At 42.3% G+C, this 18,018-nt stretch overlaps 1 protein-coding gene across 3 annotated transcripts in view; it reads left to right on the forward strand.

Moving 5' to 3' along the window:
• Positions 1-10,657: 10,657 nt before the first annotated feature.
• The window catches only part of ALLC (allantoicase), an 83,307-nt gene continuing 75,946 nt past the window's right edge, over positions 10,658-18,018 (forward strand). For all 3 annotated transcript variants that reach the window (XM_033939012.1, XM_033939013.1, XM_033939014.1), the window contains exon 1: positions 10,658-10,700. The gene's annotated coding sequence lies outside the window, so the exon portion shown is untranslated. The remainder of the gene's footprint in view (positions 10,701-18,018) is intronic.

Raw genomic sequence — 18,018 nt, forward strand, 5'->3', positions numbered from 1 at the left:
GTTGGTGTTATGAATATTTTTAACAGTTGTATTACCATCATCTTTTTATTCGTTTACTTTGTCTTGCTGTTTTGGCTTCTATTAGCTTTCTGTGATGAACTGTGAATGTCCATGTTTATATATTTTTATTATCCATATTTATATTATTCATCCATATTTATATTGCACAATTAAATGTTTTTAATTTTGTTTTTATGTTTAGTAACCCCTGATGCAGGCGTTTCCTTTCGCCGAAACACAGCGCTGTGTTGAATCCAAAGCTTGTATATGTGTCCTTCATTGAAATAAACAAGATCTGTTCACATCTGTGATCTTCAATTGAGTGCTCATTGTCCGCCCCCACTGTCTGTTTTGTGTTTTGAACTTGTGGGTTCTTTGTCCTGTTGGACTTTTTGGTGTTCATCTAGTACATTTAGCTAAACCATTTTGGAACTGATATTCAAAATGATGTAGCTGGCTGCCAGTGGCATAGTGAGGGAGCTTGGTGCCTGGCATGGTAGTGCACAGCATTGCTGCGGCATGCACTCCCCAACTTTTCCCCACTGCTTGGGTGCGCCCCGCCCCCATATACCTCTTGAAATGTTCGGTGGTGAAAGCAGCATCTTCCACCTGCTGCTCGTGACGACTCCCTTCTGAAGTCACATCCTGCGACCAGGACGTGATGTCTTAAGGGAACCAACACCGGCGTGATCAGCAAGTAAGAAGATGCTGCTTTTTCCAATGAACATTTAAGAGGTATGGGGGGGGGGGTGGAGAGGAGGACTCTTAATCATGGCTAATTGCTAATATTCAGCTAAGTGCCTTGAATATTGTGATTAATGCTAACACAAAGCTGGCTATTTTGGGGGGCATTCTGGAGGTGGAGTTGCTTAAGTGATGATATTCAGCGCGTAAGTGGCCAGGGTTAGCATATATATATGGGTCTGTCCTATTTTTAAGTGGAAACCCACAGCCACTTATGTGATGAATATCGACTTTAGTGGCTATGTGTTAGCTGGCTTAAAAATAACCAGCTATTTAGAGTCAAAGCCCACACAGGTCCTGGCTATGAATATCCAGGAATAATGCCATCGGCAGTGACCAAAAAACTCATCGTTGACGGTTGAATATTGACCCCTTTGCTTCTATGTTAAAGCAACTTCAGATTTGTCACTGACAGTATTCAGGTACTCCGAGTGGGAAAGAATGCTGCAGTTAAGCTGAAGAAAAACTGATAAGCTTATTCCTGATCTTCTAGCATGAGGTTCCAACATTTGTCTGTTGAACATATTGGGATCCTACAGCAGGTTTATACTGAAAGAAGAGCAAAGAACACTATTAGACTTGGTGATCCTTCTCTGCGCCCCCTGCTCCTTCCTGACCCTCCCCCCACCCCGCACATATGTACCTTCCCTTCCGGTCACTCGTACCTCTTTAATTTTCCCAGCGTGAGCAACATCATGAACTTGCTGCCCGCTCAGTGTCTGCTCTCTCTGACATCACTTCCAGGTCCCGTGCCACTCACCCTCGCTATGCCACGGTTGGGCTTTTATTCTAAAGTGCAGAGAAGTTTTGCCATTGCCATGGGTTAGTTGTTGCATAATTTCATGCACGATGAATGTACAACCTGTGGGTAACTGTTGGCATTATGGCTAGCATTTGTCCATGCAGTTACCATAAAGGTAGGGTCAGTGGCATAGTATTGGGAGTGTGGCGGGGTGGGGCAGGGCGGTCTGCCCTAGGTGCTGTCTTGGTGGGGGTGCCAGGACCCATCCTTCTCTCTGCCCCCTGCTCCTTCCTGACCCACCTTGCCATGCGCCCCTTCCCTTGTACCTGTTTAATTTTCCCGATGCAAGCAGCATCACGAACGTGATGCCCGCATTGGTGTTGACTCTCTCTCTGACATCATTTCCAGGTCCCACGCCTAGGAAATGACATCAGGGGGAGAGCCAACACCAATGCGGGCAGCAAGTTTGTGATGCTGCTTGTGCTGGGAAAATTAAAGAGGTATGGGGGAATGAAATGGGTGTGCACAGCAGGGGGTGTCAGGAAGAAGCATGAGGGGGCAGAGAAGAAGGCAGGGGAGGGGCATAACCACCTTGGGCGCCACTCACCTTCGCTACGCCACTGGGTAGGGTTACCATATGGCTCCAGAAGAAGGGGGCCTTAAACAACTTGAGACAATTAGAGCCTTAGGCCCCTCCCTGGTGTATCCGGGGAGGGGCCTGATTGGCCCAGGTGCCTAAGGACCCTTCCATAGGAGGGGCCTTAAACAACCTGGGCCAATCAGAGCCTCAGGTGGGTGAGTGGGCATCTCTCCCGCTGCCAGGGATGTATGTCAGGGGGCTTTGCTTGGCAGCAGGAGGAACTGGACATCTCTCCCGCTGCAGGGGGGTGGTGTGATAGCAGTGTCAAGTAATTGTGTGATGTGGCAGTAGAGAGAGTAGTCATCTGTCCTGATGATCTTCAATTTGGGGTTTTGTTTTTTTTTTTAAATTATTATTTTAATTTGCTAATGGGGGGGTTTCGCTCAGGCACTGATCAAAAAGCAAGGCAACGACAGCTCAGACCTGTTGGCAAATTTTGGCCGCAAATGTGGTACAACGAGGTTAGAGAATCATTTGACAATTATAGAGAATCACTCAGAGTGATCATTTTAATATTAACGATCTCGTTGTACTATATTTGCATGGCAGTATCAGAGACTGCTAGAAAACTCAGAAAAGACTTTGCTAAGATGTTTTGATAATCTGCCGCTAAAATGCATGCACGGTAAATCGGCTGGAACCGGTTTAGCGAGCACATTAAAGACAGAGTATAGTTTTGAGAATCTGCCTTAAGAAGCCCATAGGAATAAAGTGAATTCCTTAGGATTTAATGCTTGCTAATCCTGTTAGTGTGTGCTAAGCTTTAGAAAAGGGCCCCATAGTAACTTATGGCATGCTAACTGCAAGGCACCTTGCCATAACCTATTTTCCACCCTCTCCTGCATTTCCTTCAAAGTATACATATTGAGCTCTTTAAGTCTGTCCCCATACATCTTATGACGTAGACCACTGACCATTTTAATAGCCTTCCTCTGGACCAACTCAATTGTGTTTATATCTTTTTGAAGGTTTGTTTTGTTTTTGTTTATTTATCCCCTGCCCTTATCCTGGCCTAGTTACATACTTACATATAAAATATAAAATTACATATGACAAACAAAATCGCATCAATGACAAATATCACTACAACCATAAAACAGTCCAGACCATAGAATACATCAGTGACCAGCACCCTGCAAGGTGTGCTCTCCAGGATTGCACATAATATTCCAAATGAGGCCTCACCAGAGTCTTATACCAAGGCTTCAATACCTCCTTTTTCCTACCTCTCCTTTTTCCATACCTCTCCCTATGCACCCACGCATTATGCTAGCAAACACTTAGGCCCTGATTCTGTAAATGGTGTCTAACTCTTAGGCACCATTTGCTGTGATTGTCAATCATCCTCTAGGCACCGTTTATAGAACTGCACCTAGCAGTGCCTGAGCATTCTTAGGCACCGCCAGATTTTGAATCCTTAGGTGCCCTGTCATTTAGGCCAGGAGTTTCTTGGCCTAAATGAGTGCACCTAAGGTAGGCGCTTACCGATGCCTAAGTCAATCCACTCCATCCCGAATCCGCCCCTAACCACGCCTGCTTGCTAATAGACGCTTACCTCAGAGTGTAGACGCCAACCTCAAACTGGTAGGCACCTACCGGCTAATTCATTTTTAAATGTTTTTTAATGGCGCTTTCAATTATCAACACTGATTAAGTCAGTTAAAAAATTAACCCCCCCCCCCTTTTTACAAAGTCACTCTAGTGGCTGATGCACGGCAAAAGCCCCAAAGCCCTTTAAATCTCTATGGGCTTTGGGGCAGTGACTGCAGTAGTAGCCACTGGCGTGGCTTTGTAAAAGGAGGGTAAGTTAGGCGCCTAGATCAGCTGGGCACACCAATCTAGGCACCTAACTGCAGGCACATTTTATAGAATCAGGGTCTTATTGTATAAGTTATTATGTACTAAGTGTTGCAGCTGTGTGCTAACAGTTAGCCATATAATAATTCACTCAGTAACTGCTTAGGACACTTTAGTAAATAGGCCCCTACAATAGATTTCACAGAACATTATTCACCATTCACAGACATCCCAGATGTAAAATTCTATAAACTCTTTTGTGCTTCCAAGTACTATTTGCGTTTTAGAAATATTGCAGGCCAGTGTTATATCTCTGCAACTGGTTAATTTTGTAATTTTCTCACTTTGCTGGTGGTCCCAGGGTAAGATTTCAAAAGCCCTCTAGACAAAACTATTCGCAGGTCAGCTCTCACGATATAATGAAACAAAGTTTGTTGTTTTTTTCTCCAACTGATATCTCGTTTTATTTTTCTGTACTATTTGAATACATTGAAATAAACATATTTGGTCTCAGCAATTCAAGCATGTCAAAATTTGTCTGGTTTTGGAGTTTGTTGGATGTGTTACTCTTCTTGGGTATGAAACTATAATAAAATTTGCTTCCACATCATTTGGGGCTTTCACATTCCCAAGATGAGAGGGAATCTCAGCTATACAATGCAGATAGCTACTGGTCAGACTCAGGGTGCACATGCAGAAGGTTCTAAACAGAATCAAGGCCAAGGCATGTGCTGCAATGGCTCACTAGGAGGTAGATTATAAACAGTGTCCTTGGTCTTCCAGAATTCCTTGCCTGCAAGAAGGGCCACAAGATTCAATCCTTCCTGTGGAATTTGTAAGCACCTGTGGAATTTATACAGAAGAATGGAGGCTAAGCTGGGTCCATGAGGTGGAGAATTTCCAGCATTTATCTTCTTCCTTCCCTCGTCTAGTGAATTTGAATTCATTTAAAATACTTGAAAGAAATTGGAAGGCTAGAGGTTGGGGAGAGCAAGGATGCTGGTCAGGTAGGAAAGTGGGATTGGTGCAGCTCTTAGCCAAGAAGTGTAAGAGAGAAGAGGTAACAAATAACTTGGAAAGGTATAAATAACTTGGAAAAGGTAAAAATAACTTGGAAAATCATATATAAAATATTTTTGGCTGTTTTACAAAGTCATTGACCTAGAAACCAGCATGGTAGAAGAAGATATTGATGTGGTTAGTCACTGAATCATGATTTAGTGATTAGCAGGTCTGATGGATGAACAAAATACTAGGATGCACTCTTCGCAGAAAGAGTGTGATTTAAAGAGGGACAAACTACCTTTATATGTTAGAGGCAAAATAGAGAAACAATGTGAGAAAAAAGCAGCTGCATTGCTGTGTGTCTAATATTTATTAAGCTGTGATCTATAGCCTCCCCCCTGTGATGGACTCCTCCTGAGCCTTTTTATTGGTAGTGGGCATAGGAGTGCCCCATTAACTTCTGCTCCTATGCACACCTGGCACAATAAAACAGGGGAACCAATTCCACAGAAATCAAACAAGCAAGGGCAAAGTGGAAATGTCCAATCGAAGATGGTGCACAAAAACAGTGTCTTTCAACTCATCTGATAAATCCAATGGTCTTTATTAATCCAAAACAAAATCGTACATCCAAAGCAACTCAATGACTCGACATGATCACGTTTCGGCCATCCGGCCTGCATCAGGAGTCTTAGAAGTCTTTGGGTAGCAAGTAGTCTTTAAATGGCAAATGGTCAAAAGTGAAACAATCATACCATTGCTCCGAGTCTGTAAATGCTGCAAAACCACACAGCCATGCATGGCTGTGTGGTTTTGCAGCATTTACAGCATTTACAGACTCGGAGCAATGGTATGATTGTTTCACTTTTGACCATTTGCCATTTAAAGACTACTTGCTACCCAAAGACTTCTAAGACTCCTGATGCAGGCCGGATGGCCGAAACGTGATCATGTCGAGTCATTGAGTTGCTTTGGATGTACGATTTTGTTTTGGATTAATAAAGACCATTGGATTTATCAGATGAGTTGAAAGACACTGTTATTGTGCACCATCTCGATTGGACATTTCCACTTTGCCCTGTGCCTGTGCACACCTGGCCCAGAAAATGACCAGGTGGCACAGGAGTCAAATATGGACATGACAAAGTCCATGCTATTCTGGAAGGCTTAGATTTACTAAATATTGATTGTAGAGTGCCAACTGCAGAACCCCTCCAAAAGTACAAGGAGTATTCCGTAAGCAATATTTAAGGAGCTTGCTCATGGCAAGGTGATGCTAGAGCTGCTTTTAACCAATAGAGGTGATGCCACCAGAGTTATGGAGTAGAATGAGTACAAGTGGATCGATTTTTCATTCCATCAAAAATTACAAAGACTAGGAGATACTCGATGAAATTACAGGGAAATACTTATGCCTTCCATTGACTTATAATTTAATTAATAATAATTTTATTTTTTTATATACCCGCCCAACCAATAGTTCTGGGTGGTTCACATCAAGAGAACTGTTACATTTCAGTGAAAATACAGAGTCAGAGAATACATTTCGATAAAAATAAAAAATCAAAGAATATAACTATAAAATTAGCATACAAATCTTTCAAACAGGTAAGTTTTCATCGACTCCGCCGATTACACCCTTTCATTGAAGAACAAGCTGCCCTGTGTCCTGCTCAATCCAGCTTCCAAACAGGCCACAGCACAGAGTCAGTACTCCTGGATATCACTGATGACAGCTGGTCAATACTCGACAAAGGCAGCGATGCCCTACTAGTCCTACTTGACCTCAGCGCTGCCTTTGACACTGTTGACTACCACCTCCTCTTATCCAGACTCTATGATCTTGGAATCAAGGACTCTGCCCTCCAGTGGCTCACCTCCTTCCTTCACCAAAGAACCCAAACAGTCCTACTAGAGACGCACAAATCTAACCCCAGGCCTTTCAAATATGGCATTCCCCAAGGCACCCTCATATCCCCCCTCCTATTTAACCTCTACATCAGACCTGTCATTGATATAGCCCAGAAGTACAACATTAAAATCCACTCCTATGCCTATGACATCCAGCTGCTCCTCCCACTAGGCGAAAACTGATCATCCCAAATCGCTAACCTCCAACACTGCTTCTCTGACATGAAAACCTGGATGACAAACAACAAACTACAGCTGAACGCCTCCAAGACCGAACTTTTATGGATCAGGAAAAAAAGTACCAAATACACACGCCCAACACTATCATGGGACTCCACCTTACTAACTGCAGCAGATCAAGTACGCAGCCTAGGAGTAACATTGGACGGCCACCTGTCCCTGTCCACCCACATATCTCAAGTGGTCTCTACCTCCTTCTACTACGTCCACCAACTGAGAAGGATCAAGCCCTACATCTCCACACCCAACCTAGCCCAACTCCTCTACACTATGTCCTCTCCAGGATGAATTACTGCAACTCCCTATTTAATGGAGTAGCCAAAAAAGATCTCAAGCGCTTCCAGCGTAATCTGCCTCCTACACAACCTCAACTACCACGATCCCATCTCCCCAGCCCTCCGCGCTGAACACTGGCTTCCAATTAACCAACGCTGCGCATTCAAGGCCCTGGTAATAGCGCATAAAAGAATTTACGCCACCACCCCTACCTACATAAAATCTAAGTTAACCCTGTACATCCCCAACCGCCCCCTCCGCTCTGAAATGGAGAAACGCCTATACATCCCCCCAGTATAGACCCTCCTGTCATAAATTGCCCGCAAATGCTCCTACAGCCACTTCATCCCCCAACTCTGGAACCAGCTCCCCTCCACAAATCAGATTACAGAACTCATTGATGACCATCCAAAAAGCGGTAAAGACCCTACCCTTCAACTAAAACTCACCCACAGTCTACGCCTCACCCCCATTAATCCTCCCCTCCCCTCTCTTCTCCATTCTAAACTTCTACTTAAATTGCTGTATAGTCCATTCTTAACTTGTACTTAAATTGCTGTATAGTCCTTGTATTTAAACTACTGTATAGTCTTTGTATTGTCCAAATGTACTCCACTGTGAATGTTTGCTTGTAGGCCGTTCTGAGCTACCGGGAGGACGGGTTAAAAATCTAAATAAATAAATAAATAAAATACAAATAAAATTACCAAAAGAAATTATAAATCTTGAATAAGATATTTATAAAATAAAGTCTTAAAATAAGATCTGTGAAAGAAACCCAAAACCTGTATAAAGACAGTTGTATAATACTTAAGGGTAAACTATTCCAAACTGATATGAGAACTTTCTGGTACATGCTTAGATCTCATAGGGGCCCTTTTACAAAGCTGCAGCAAAAAGTAGCCTTAGTGTGCCCTTACGCAGGTCTTTCCCACGCACTAAGGCCATTTCTACTGCAGCCAAAAAATGGCCAATTTTCTGAATTAATGGCCATTAGCACACCAGCCCTTACTGTCACCTATTTTGTAGGTGATAAGTGCTCACACACTAATCATGCATTAATCAATGCATGGCAATGTGGTGATGCTGATGCAGATCCACCTTCTCTCCACCCTCAGACATGCCCTCTTGACCAAAACCTAAAATTTATTTTAGTGCATGCACATGTGCACCTTACTGTGAGATGCCTCAGTGCGCCCTGCAGATCGCTATTTTAAGCTGTGCTAAGCATGCATTCCCTCCAGTCATGGTACATGGGCTTGATGTGCCACTGAAGGTTGTGCACATCTGAGAAGCTGAAGCTATGCTGTCGGTAGTTTCACTACCAGCAGGGTTTCCCAAGGCAGACAGGTTTCAGTGGAGATGTCAGACTAATGATGTACCACCCATCTGGGCAGCAATAGGTGGGTAGTGTTGGAGGCAGAGGATTGCATTTGATGCGACAAAAGCTACAGAATCAAATTTATACTGCAAAGATGAAAGGTCCGGCCATCTACTTCTGTATTCTGCCATGAAAACCTGATGATGAAAGATCATCAAGTTGCTAGGACTCAAATACGAGTCAATGGCACCTAACACACACAAGCATGCTTTGATGCATACTCCAGCTTGGTAAACGGGCACCTAAGTAATCAATGCACCTGCTACAATGCATGTCTCAAAATTCTTCATTAACTATTAAAAGAGTTCAATCGGCACAATATGGACTGGATCCAAGCTTAAACCAGTCAAGACCTGAATCGTTTAGCCCAGTATATAGAATATCTATTCGAAACCCATCCCTAATTATACCTGGGACACATGATTTTACCTGCTCTGGCAATGTCCTTATTCTGTTCCTATTTCTTGTAACTAGCCTACTGCCCAGAGGCACCATGATTGAAAATAAAATAAAGAGATAGAGAGGGTGTAAAAAAGATTAGCTGGATGTATTTGTGTTCACGTTGCACGCATTGATTTTCATATTAAAGAAAAGACAAAAGTTCCAAGTTTCCAAGTTTATTCAATATTTGATTTATCGCTTATTCAATATTCTAAGCGATGTACATAGTATAATAATAAACATAAGTTAATAGGGGGAGACTGACAATTTAATTAAAAAAAAACTTAAGACAACATGGGATTTAAAGGGAAAGGAAAAGGGAAAGAAATACAATTTTGAGAGGGATAAAGAAAACATTTATGGTAAACAACATTAGGAAAAGAAAAACAAAGGGAGGCGAAAGTAGTACACATGAGATCTATAAAAAACTTTGGTCGGGTTGTGTGTTCTGGTTATCTCAGCTGTCAAATGCATCTTTAAAAAGAAAACATTTGAGCTTACTTTTAAATCTAACCAAATCTAATTCTTCACGAATATTGATTGGAAGTAAATTCCAGGTTTGAGGTGCTGTGACGGAAAAGATTGAATTTCGCCGTGTATTTATAATTTTTAAAGAAGGAACTGTCAAAAGATGTTGATCAATAGATCTAAGCAATCTAAGTGGAGTATAGGGGATCAAAACTCTGTAAATAAAAGAGGGAGATTTACAAAGAAGACTTTTAAAAACTAATAAGTTTAATTTATAGGTTATTCTATGGGCTACAGGGAGCCAATGTGCTTCCCTGAGTAGCGGAGTAACGTGATCAAATTTTTTTTGCTTTTTTTAATGAGTTTTATAGAAGCATTTTGTATGATCTGTAAACGACGGATTTCTTTTAAAGCAATCCCTTTGAACAGTGCGTTACAGTAATCGATTTTTGAAATTTCTAAAGAATGAACTAAAATATTTATGGATTTAGGGGATAGAAATTTTGAAACTGAACGAATTTGCCGTAGTCTAAAAAATGTGGATCTAACGATACTATTAATATGTTCGTGGTAAGTGAGTTTATTATCAAAGATAACTCCTAGGATCTTGATGCTTCTTGTTAGTTGTAAGGTTGAACCTTTAATGGTAATAGGAGAAAGCAGCTTTTGGTCGTCCTTCCATGGGAAAAACATAACATTAATTTTTTCAATGTTTAAGGCTAGTCGGTTAGTCTCGAGCCATTGATGGACAAGCTCGAGTTTCCTATTGACAGATGCTATTTCGTCAGGGTTATTATATTCTAGCTGGTGTATAAGCTGAATGTCATCTGCATATGCAAAGACATGAAAGCCAATAGATTGGCAAAGGGTAAAGGATAAAGGCTGCAGAAAATATTTAACTTGCTGTTGATTTTACCAGAAGTCACTCATTTACTGGTGAGATATGCACTTTTGTTTCACTCTGTTTAGTTAATGATTGAGACAGCATTTTCAAAACTTTGACCTTTTAAAAGCTGGACTTTCAGAGACAGAAGTGGTGCAGAAGAAAGTGAAAGGTAATTTATGTATCATTGTAAATCAATTATCATAAAGCCTAAAGCTGGTTCTACAGGCTACTGGCAGATTGCTTTTCTATTTGGCTTTCTTTGTATTATATTTAATGCATGTGACGCCAAATAAATTTGGTAACCGTTTTTGTAATTGTTCCTGGCTGATTTACAACTGTGCAGTTATTCGAAGGAGTTATTCTGAAGTGAAAAGATGATGATTTGCCTTAAAATTAATTTTAGTTTTGAATGATAAATATATTTTAATCAGCCTACTAAACAGTTAAATGAAGAAAGGTTTCAAAGTATACTGTATATTAAATTTCAAATAAAGGCCCTCTTTTACTAAGTCATAACAGGTTTCTACCACAGCCTGGGACTCAGATGCTCATAGGAATTCTATGAGCTTTGGAGCAGTGTTGGAGCATTTAGCGCTCCAGGCTGCGGTAGAAACTTTTACCATAGCTTAGTAAAAGGGGTGGGGGTTAAGTGTTAAAGCATGATTTAGCAGAGTGATGATTATAAAACTGTAGCAGAGAGTAATTTTTACTGTTGTAAAAATGACATCTTTAGTAAAATTTGCCACAAATCAGAAGGAACAAAGGCAAAGTCACCTCACTAATAAGAAAAAAAAAAAAAAAAGAATCACGTTCTAAATGCTAAGAAACCCATTTATTTACCAGAGGCCAAAAAAATTTGGAGTTTGGTTCTGGATTTCGATCAGCACTGAAACTGTCTCTAAATTTGAGTTTGGGTTTTAGCTGACAATTCCAGTGGATTTTTGGCTGAAACAGAAACACTCTTTTTCCCCCTTGTGATTACTCTCAGACCCCCATCAGAAGATGGGGCTCTAGCTGGTAGCAGCTCCCCCCCCCCTTCTGAGCCTCCCCAGCAGCAGCTTTCTCCTCCTGAACCTCCCCATGGTTCCAAACGTGCCCTCCCCAGCGGCTGCCCCCTCATGGGCCTATCATTTCATTGGTGGGTAATGGGCACAAGAGCATTCCCACTACTTCTGCTCCTGTGCATGCCCATTTGAAAAGATGGCTTCCGGGTCTTCTAGTGGCAGTCTTGCATAATTGCTGCAGGAAGTCTTGGCAGCCATCTTGATAATGGAATCAACACAGGCAAGAGCATGTGATTGATCTTGCCTTTGCCAAGTCCATTCTCATAATGGCTGCCAGGACCTGCTGCAGCAGTTTCATGAGACTGCCACTGGAAATCTTGGAAACCATTTTTTTGAGGCGTGAACTGGAGCAGGAGTTAATGAGGACATTCCAACACCTATTACCCATCAAAGAAATGGTAGGTTCATGAGGAGGCTGCCATGGTGGTGGTGGTGGTGGAAGAGCAGGGGAATGAGAGTGTGGTGCAGTAGTTGGAGCTACAGCTTCAGCACACTCAAGTTGTGGGTTCAAACCCTGCGCTGGTCCCTGTGACCCTGGACACGTCACTTAATCCTCCACTGCCCCAGATACATTAGATAGATTGTGAGCCCATCTGGACAGATAAGGAAAATGCTTGAAGTACCTGTATATAAACCACTTTGAGTGTGGTTGTATAAGTACAAAAAGGTGGTATATAAGTCCCAAACCCTTTCCCAAACCCCTGCTGCCAGGAGGGAGGAGCTACTGCTGTATCTGAGGCCGGGGGGGGAGAGGGTCAGTTTTATTTTTGCCTTCGGTTTCTACCAAAACCACGTAGCCAGTTTCAGTTGCAGATTCAGTTTTGGCAGAAACTGAAAGTTCTGGTTTTGGTCGGGCTTTATTTATATCTATGGGCTTCTTAGCATTTAGCGCATGCTAAGTCTGTTTTTGCAAGTTAAGCTTTAATAAAAGGTCTCTTATAATTTAGAAAACAATTTAAACAAGAAGGAGAGGCTCCTGTTTTTATTTTATCAATCCAATGCATTACTGGTCTTCCTCTTTTGTGTTGATCTTAAAGCTTGCCAAGCATGATCTCTTTCTATTTGCTTGTGTCTAAAGTAAGAAATTGAAATCTTGTCATTTGAGCTTCTTAGGAAAGTTAAGGTTTGATAGCTTCTAATATTGATTGATTTTTTTCTTTGGGCCGTCCATGGCAGAGCCTCGGTCAAACAATCTTTAAGGACCCCACCATCAATCAAAAGTAAAGTTCTCTCCCTCCCAATCCTCCAATTTCATATCCAACATTTCTCCCTCTCCCCCATGCAGCATCTCTCCCTCCTATCCATCTCTCTCTTCTCCCCACTGTGTAGCATCTCTTTCCTTCCCTATCCTCCCATGTTCAACATTTCTCCCTCTTCCCCTCCCTCTGCAGCATCTTTTTCTTCCTCCTCATTTTGAATGGTACTGTTCGACTAGGTGTACTGGTTTATTTATTTATTCATTTATTTAGCCCGTCCTCCCAAAGAAGCCCAGAACGGGTTACAAGAGTACATTCATAGTATGGTTAGGACATACTTAGGTGAGAAATACAGACTCTACAGCATTTACAGTATAGACAAAAGGGTTAGATTACAATATAGACATAACATGCAGACATAAAATTTCAGCACATTCAGTGTAGATATCTTATGGAGGTAAGATAGCTTTCTTAGTAAGTGGATGCATGTTTGTTGTTGGAGAATGCAGTAGTAATTCAGGTTATATTTGCAGTGGTATGCGAGTATTTGTGAGATTCCATTTGGAGTTTTAGGTCATGTCTTTGAGATCCATCCATCAGAGTGTAGACGTGGGTCTTCAAGGTGCTGGGTTTGTAAAGAGGAAGGTTTCACGGCTTTTTTGTCTAGTGATCTAATAGATGGGGGGATGATGTGCCACATTCTGGGCATGTAGTCTGAGGCAAGTAATTGAGTCAATAATGAGGGAGACAAAGGCAATACTAAGGGGGACAAACTATCTCGAACAGGAAAATCTCCATGCAATCCTGACAAACATAAAGACTGGACGGCCATGTATGTTAATGCCCGTAGTTTAGGCAATAAAATTCTGGAACTGGAAACAGAAATGGGAAATGCCGACCTAGATGTGGTGGCGATGACAGAAACCTGGTTCTCGGAGTCCCATGGATGGGATATGGCTATACCAGGATATAACTTGCTCCGTCGTGACAGAGAAGGCAAAACAGGAGGAGTAGCATTATACATTAGAGAGGACATCAAAGTTACCAGGATTACAGACATCAAGTATACAGGAGAATCCCTCTGGGTGAACTTTGCCAGGGGCAACAACAAATGCCTGTATCTTGGTGTTATGTACAAACTTCCAAGACAACAGGATGATACAGACAAAGAACTAATCAAAGACATCGAGACCAACACCCTGCGTGGAGACACAGTGCTGTTGGGGGACTTCAATATGCCTGATGTAGACTGGAACAAACTTTCCGTTATGACCGGCGGCAGCAGGAGGCTACTAGCCTCCATACAGGGAGCACGCCTCAAACAGATGGTATTGAAACCCACCAGGGATCGGGCGATTCTGGACCTGTTACTCACCAATGGAGATAGTGTCACAGAGGTTTCAGTAGGAGAAGCTTTGGCCTCCAGTGACCACAACATGGTGTGGTTTCACCTGAGGAAAGGAATCACTAGGTCAAATACATCGACAAAGGTCCTTAATTTTAAGGGAACTAACTTTCAGTGCATGGGAGATTATGTCTATGAGGCGCTGCAAAACCAGGGCACGACGGACAGTGTGGAGGTAATATTGTCGGCTCTGAAATCTACCCTGCAAGAAGCAACCAACCTATACATAAAAACTGTGAGCAAACGACGGAGAAATAATAGACCACAGTGGTTCTCTGCGGAGATCTCAGAACTAGTAAAGCAAAAGAAAACAGCATTTGTAACCTACAAACAATCACAACGACCGGAAGCTAAAGAAACCTATCTGGTGAAATCTAGAAATGTTAAAAAGGCAGTCAGGGAAGTAAACTCCGGATGGAAGAAAATATAGCTAGGCAGGTTAAATAAGGGGATAAATCCTTTTTCAAGTATGTTAGTGACAGAAAAAAGAACACAATCGGGATTGTGCGCCTACGGAAACCTGACGGTAACTTTGTAGACACAGACTCAGATAAAGCTGAACTACTCAATAGCTACTTCTGCTCAGTCTTCACCTGCGAGGCGCCGGGATCCGGCTGCAGCTATAGACAAGGAGGTGCTCGGAGGACCAATTCCGGGATTTTGAATTTACCGCGAGAAACGTCTACCACGAGCTATCGAAGCTAAAAGTGAACAAAGCCATGGGCCTGAATAATCTACACCCCAGAGTACTTCGGGAATTGAGAGATGTCCTGGCAGTGCCGTTAGCTGTGCTTTCAATCTTTCCTTAAGCAAGGGAAAAGTCCCATTAGACTGGAAAACTGCTAACGTCATTCCGCTCGACAAAAAGGGATGCAGGACAGAGGATGTAAATTACAGACCGGTGAGTCTCACATCAATAGTGTGTAAACTTATGGAAACATTGATTAAAAACAGATTGGATATGATTCTGGATGACAAAAGACTGAGGGATCCCCACCAGCATGGATTTACGAAGGGAAGGTCTTGTCAATCCAATCTGATAAGCCTCTTTGACTGGGTAACAAAAAACTGGATGGGGAGAGTCCCTGGACATCATATATTTAGACTTCAGTAAGGCTTTTGATAGTGTCCCACACCGTAGGTTATTAAACAAGACGAACACGATGGGACTAGGAGAAACATTGACTGCATGGGTTAAAGACTGGCTTAGTGGCAGACTTCAAAGGGTGATGGTAAATGGTATTCCCTCAGAAACGTTGGAAGTGACCAGTGGAGTGCCGCAGGGCTCTGTCTTGGGTCCGATACTATTTAATATCTTTGTAAGGAATCGGTCTCAGGGACTTCGAGGCAAAATTACATTATTTGCCGATGACGCTAAGCTATGCAACGTTGTGGGCAGCGCAACTGTGCCCGACACTATGGAGCAGGACCTACTTTTACTGGAACAATGGTCTATTACCTGGCAACTGAATTTTAATGCCAAAAAGTGTAAGGTAATGCACCTTGGTACGGTAACCTCTGCAGAACATACACCCTGAATGGTGAAAACTTAACAAGAACTGTCACAGAACGGGACCTGGGTGTAATCATCAGGGAAGATATGAAAGCTGCCAATCAGGTGGAGAGAGCTTCAGCCATGGCTAGACAAATGCTGAGTTGCATCAGAAGTTTTATCAGCCGAAAACCTGAAGTTATAATGCCATTGTACAGATCCATGGTGAGACCTCATCTGGAGTACTGTGTCCAGTTTTGGAGGCCACATTATCAAAAGGACTTGAAGAGAATGGAGTCGGTTCAGCGAATGGCCACTAGGATGGTCTCAGGACTTAAAGATCTCCCATATGAAGAATGTCTAAGCAGGCTGCGGTTATACTCTCTCGAAGAGCGCAGAGAAAGGGGGGACATGATAGAGACATTCAAATATATCACGGGCCGTATTGAGGTGGAGGAAGAAATCTTTTTTTCTTATGGGTCCCACGGCGACAAGAGGGCATCCGCTAAAACTCAAGGGTGGGAGATTTCATGGTGACATCAGGAAATACTTCTTCACCGAAAGGGTGGTTGATCGATGGAATGGTCTTCCATGTCAGGTAGTTGAGGCCAGTAACACGCTCAACTTGAAGGGACGATGGGATAAACAGGTGGGGTCGCTCCGGGAAAATGCTTAGAAGGAGGGTTCTTGTTGAGGGAGGATTGTTTGAGTGGGCAGATTTGTTGGGCTGCCGGCCCTTTTCTGCTGTCATACTATATGTTTCTATGTAGTGAGAATATGAGCGTCTTCGAGATGTCTCAGACGTGAGTGAGCAGCCAGGTGGCAGGACCAGCCGTTTTTCTGTTTGGGATCACAGTGATCGATAGGAGACTAAATTTGTAGTTTAGATGCTATGTAGTTTGGTGCCATTTTGTGGAAAGTCTTAAAGGCTAACACCAAGGCTTGAAAGGTGCATCGTTTTTGGATAGGAAGCCAATGCATGGATGTTAATGCAGGGGTGACATGGTTGTGAAAGCCCAAGTTTTTTAGGAGTCAGATAGCGACGTTTTGCACACCTTGGAGACGGGAGAGTGTTTTTGCAGATAAGCAGAGCATTGCAGTAATCTAAGCGAGATAGTACAAACGCATATAGTAGCTGAGTGAAATCGCTTTCTTGAGAAATAAACACGGATGCACTTTAGTTGGCGGAGATAATAGAAGGAAGATGACATTAATTTTGATATATGGTCTGAGAGTGACAGGTTTGAGTTGAGAATCATTCCTAGGCTGTTGACATTGTCTTTGGCTGTAAGGGTGTCATTTCCCCAGGAGAGAGATGGGCGGAGGTATGCGCAGGTGTCCTTATGTATCCAGAGAAGTTCAGTTTTAGATGCGTTGAGTTGCAGTTTATTTGCAGTCATCCATTTTTTTCTGTTAGGCAGCAGTGAAGATTTTTTATTTGTGCATCTCGGTGTTGACCTACGGGAAGGTAAAGCTGTATGTCGTCTGCTTACAAGTGTATTTTGATTTGGTATTTTTTTTTGCGATGTCGAGTACTGGTTTGACATAAGTTGAAGAGGAGTGGGGAAAATAATGCACCCTAGGGCACTCCATAGTCGAGAGGTTTTGGTTCCGATAAGGAGGGTTCCAATAGTACTTTCTGAGACCTTTTGTTTAAGAAGGAGAACCATGTCAGTGAAACATCACGGATTCCTATAGAGTGTAGGATTAAATGATCGATAGTATCGAGGCGGCGCTTGGGTCTAGTAGGATCAGCAGTGCGTCTTTCCCCTCATCAAGGATTTTCCAGCAGTCATTTACAATGTCTAGAAGTACTGTTTCTGTGCTATGGTGCTTCCGGAATCCTGATTGGAAGTTGGATAGGGTGGCGTTTGTTTCCATGAATTCCTGTAGTTCTATTAGTATTTTCTAGTATTTTTGAGATAAATGGGAGATTTGAGACTGGTCTGTAGCTGCTTTTCCTAATCCCAAAAATTGCCTTTATAAAAAATATTTTGATTAATCTTTGGCTTATCAAGCAGGTAAAGTTCAAGTATGGTTAGACGACCTGATTCAACAATCTGCATCTTATTGCACCTTTAGAAAATTGGTTATGACCTATTTGTTCAAAAAATTTGTTACTTGATTGATGACTATGTCATAGTTTCTTATTGTATTTTTCACTAGTGAAATATTGTACTGCTTTTCTGTGTGCTTTGTATCATCACTGGAATGTCCAGTCCTTTTTATTCTGTGAATCGCCTAGAACTTTTTGGGTGTTGGCGGTATAGAAAAATAAAGTTATTATTATTATTATTTCCCTCTTTTCACGTCAAACAATTCTTACTTTA

This window comes from Geotrypetes seraphini, chromosome 3, assembly GCF_902459505.1.
Source record: "Geotrypetes seraphini chromosome 3, aGeoSer1.1, whole genome shotgun sequence".
NCBI classification, from domain to species: domain Eukaryota; kingdom Metazoa; phylum Chordata; class Amphibia; order Gymnophiona; family Dermophiidae; genus Geotrypetes; species Geotrypetes seraphini.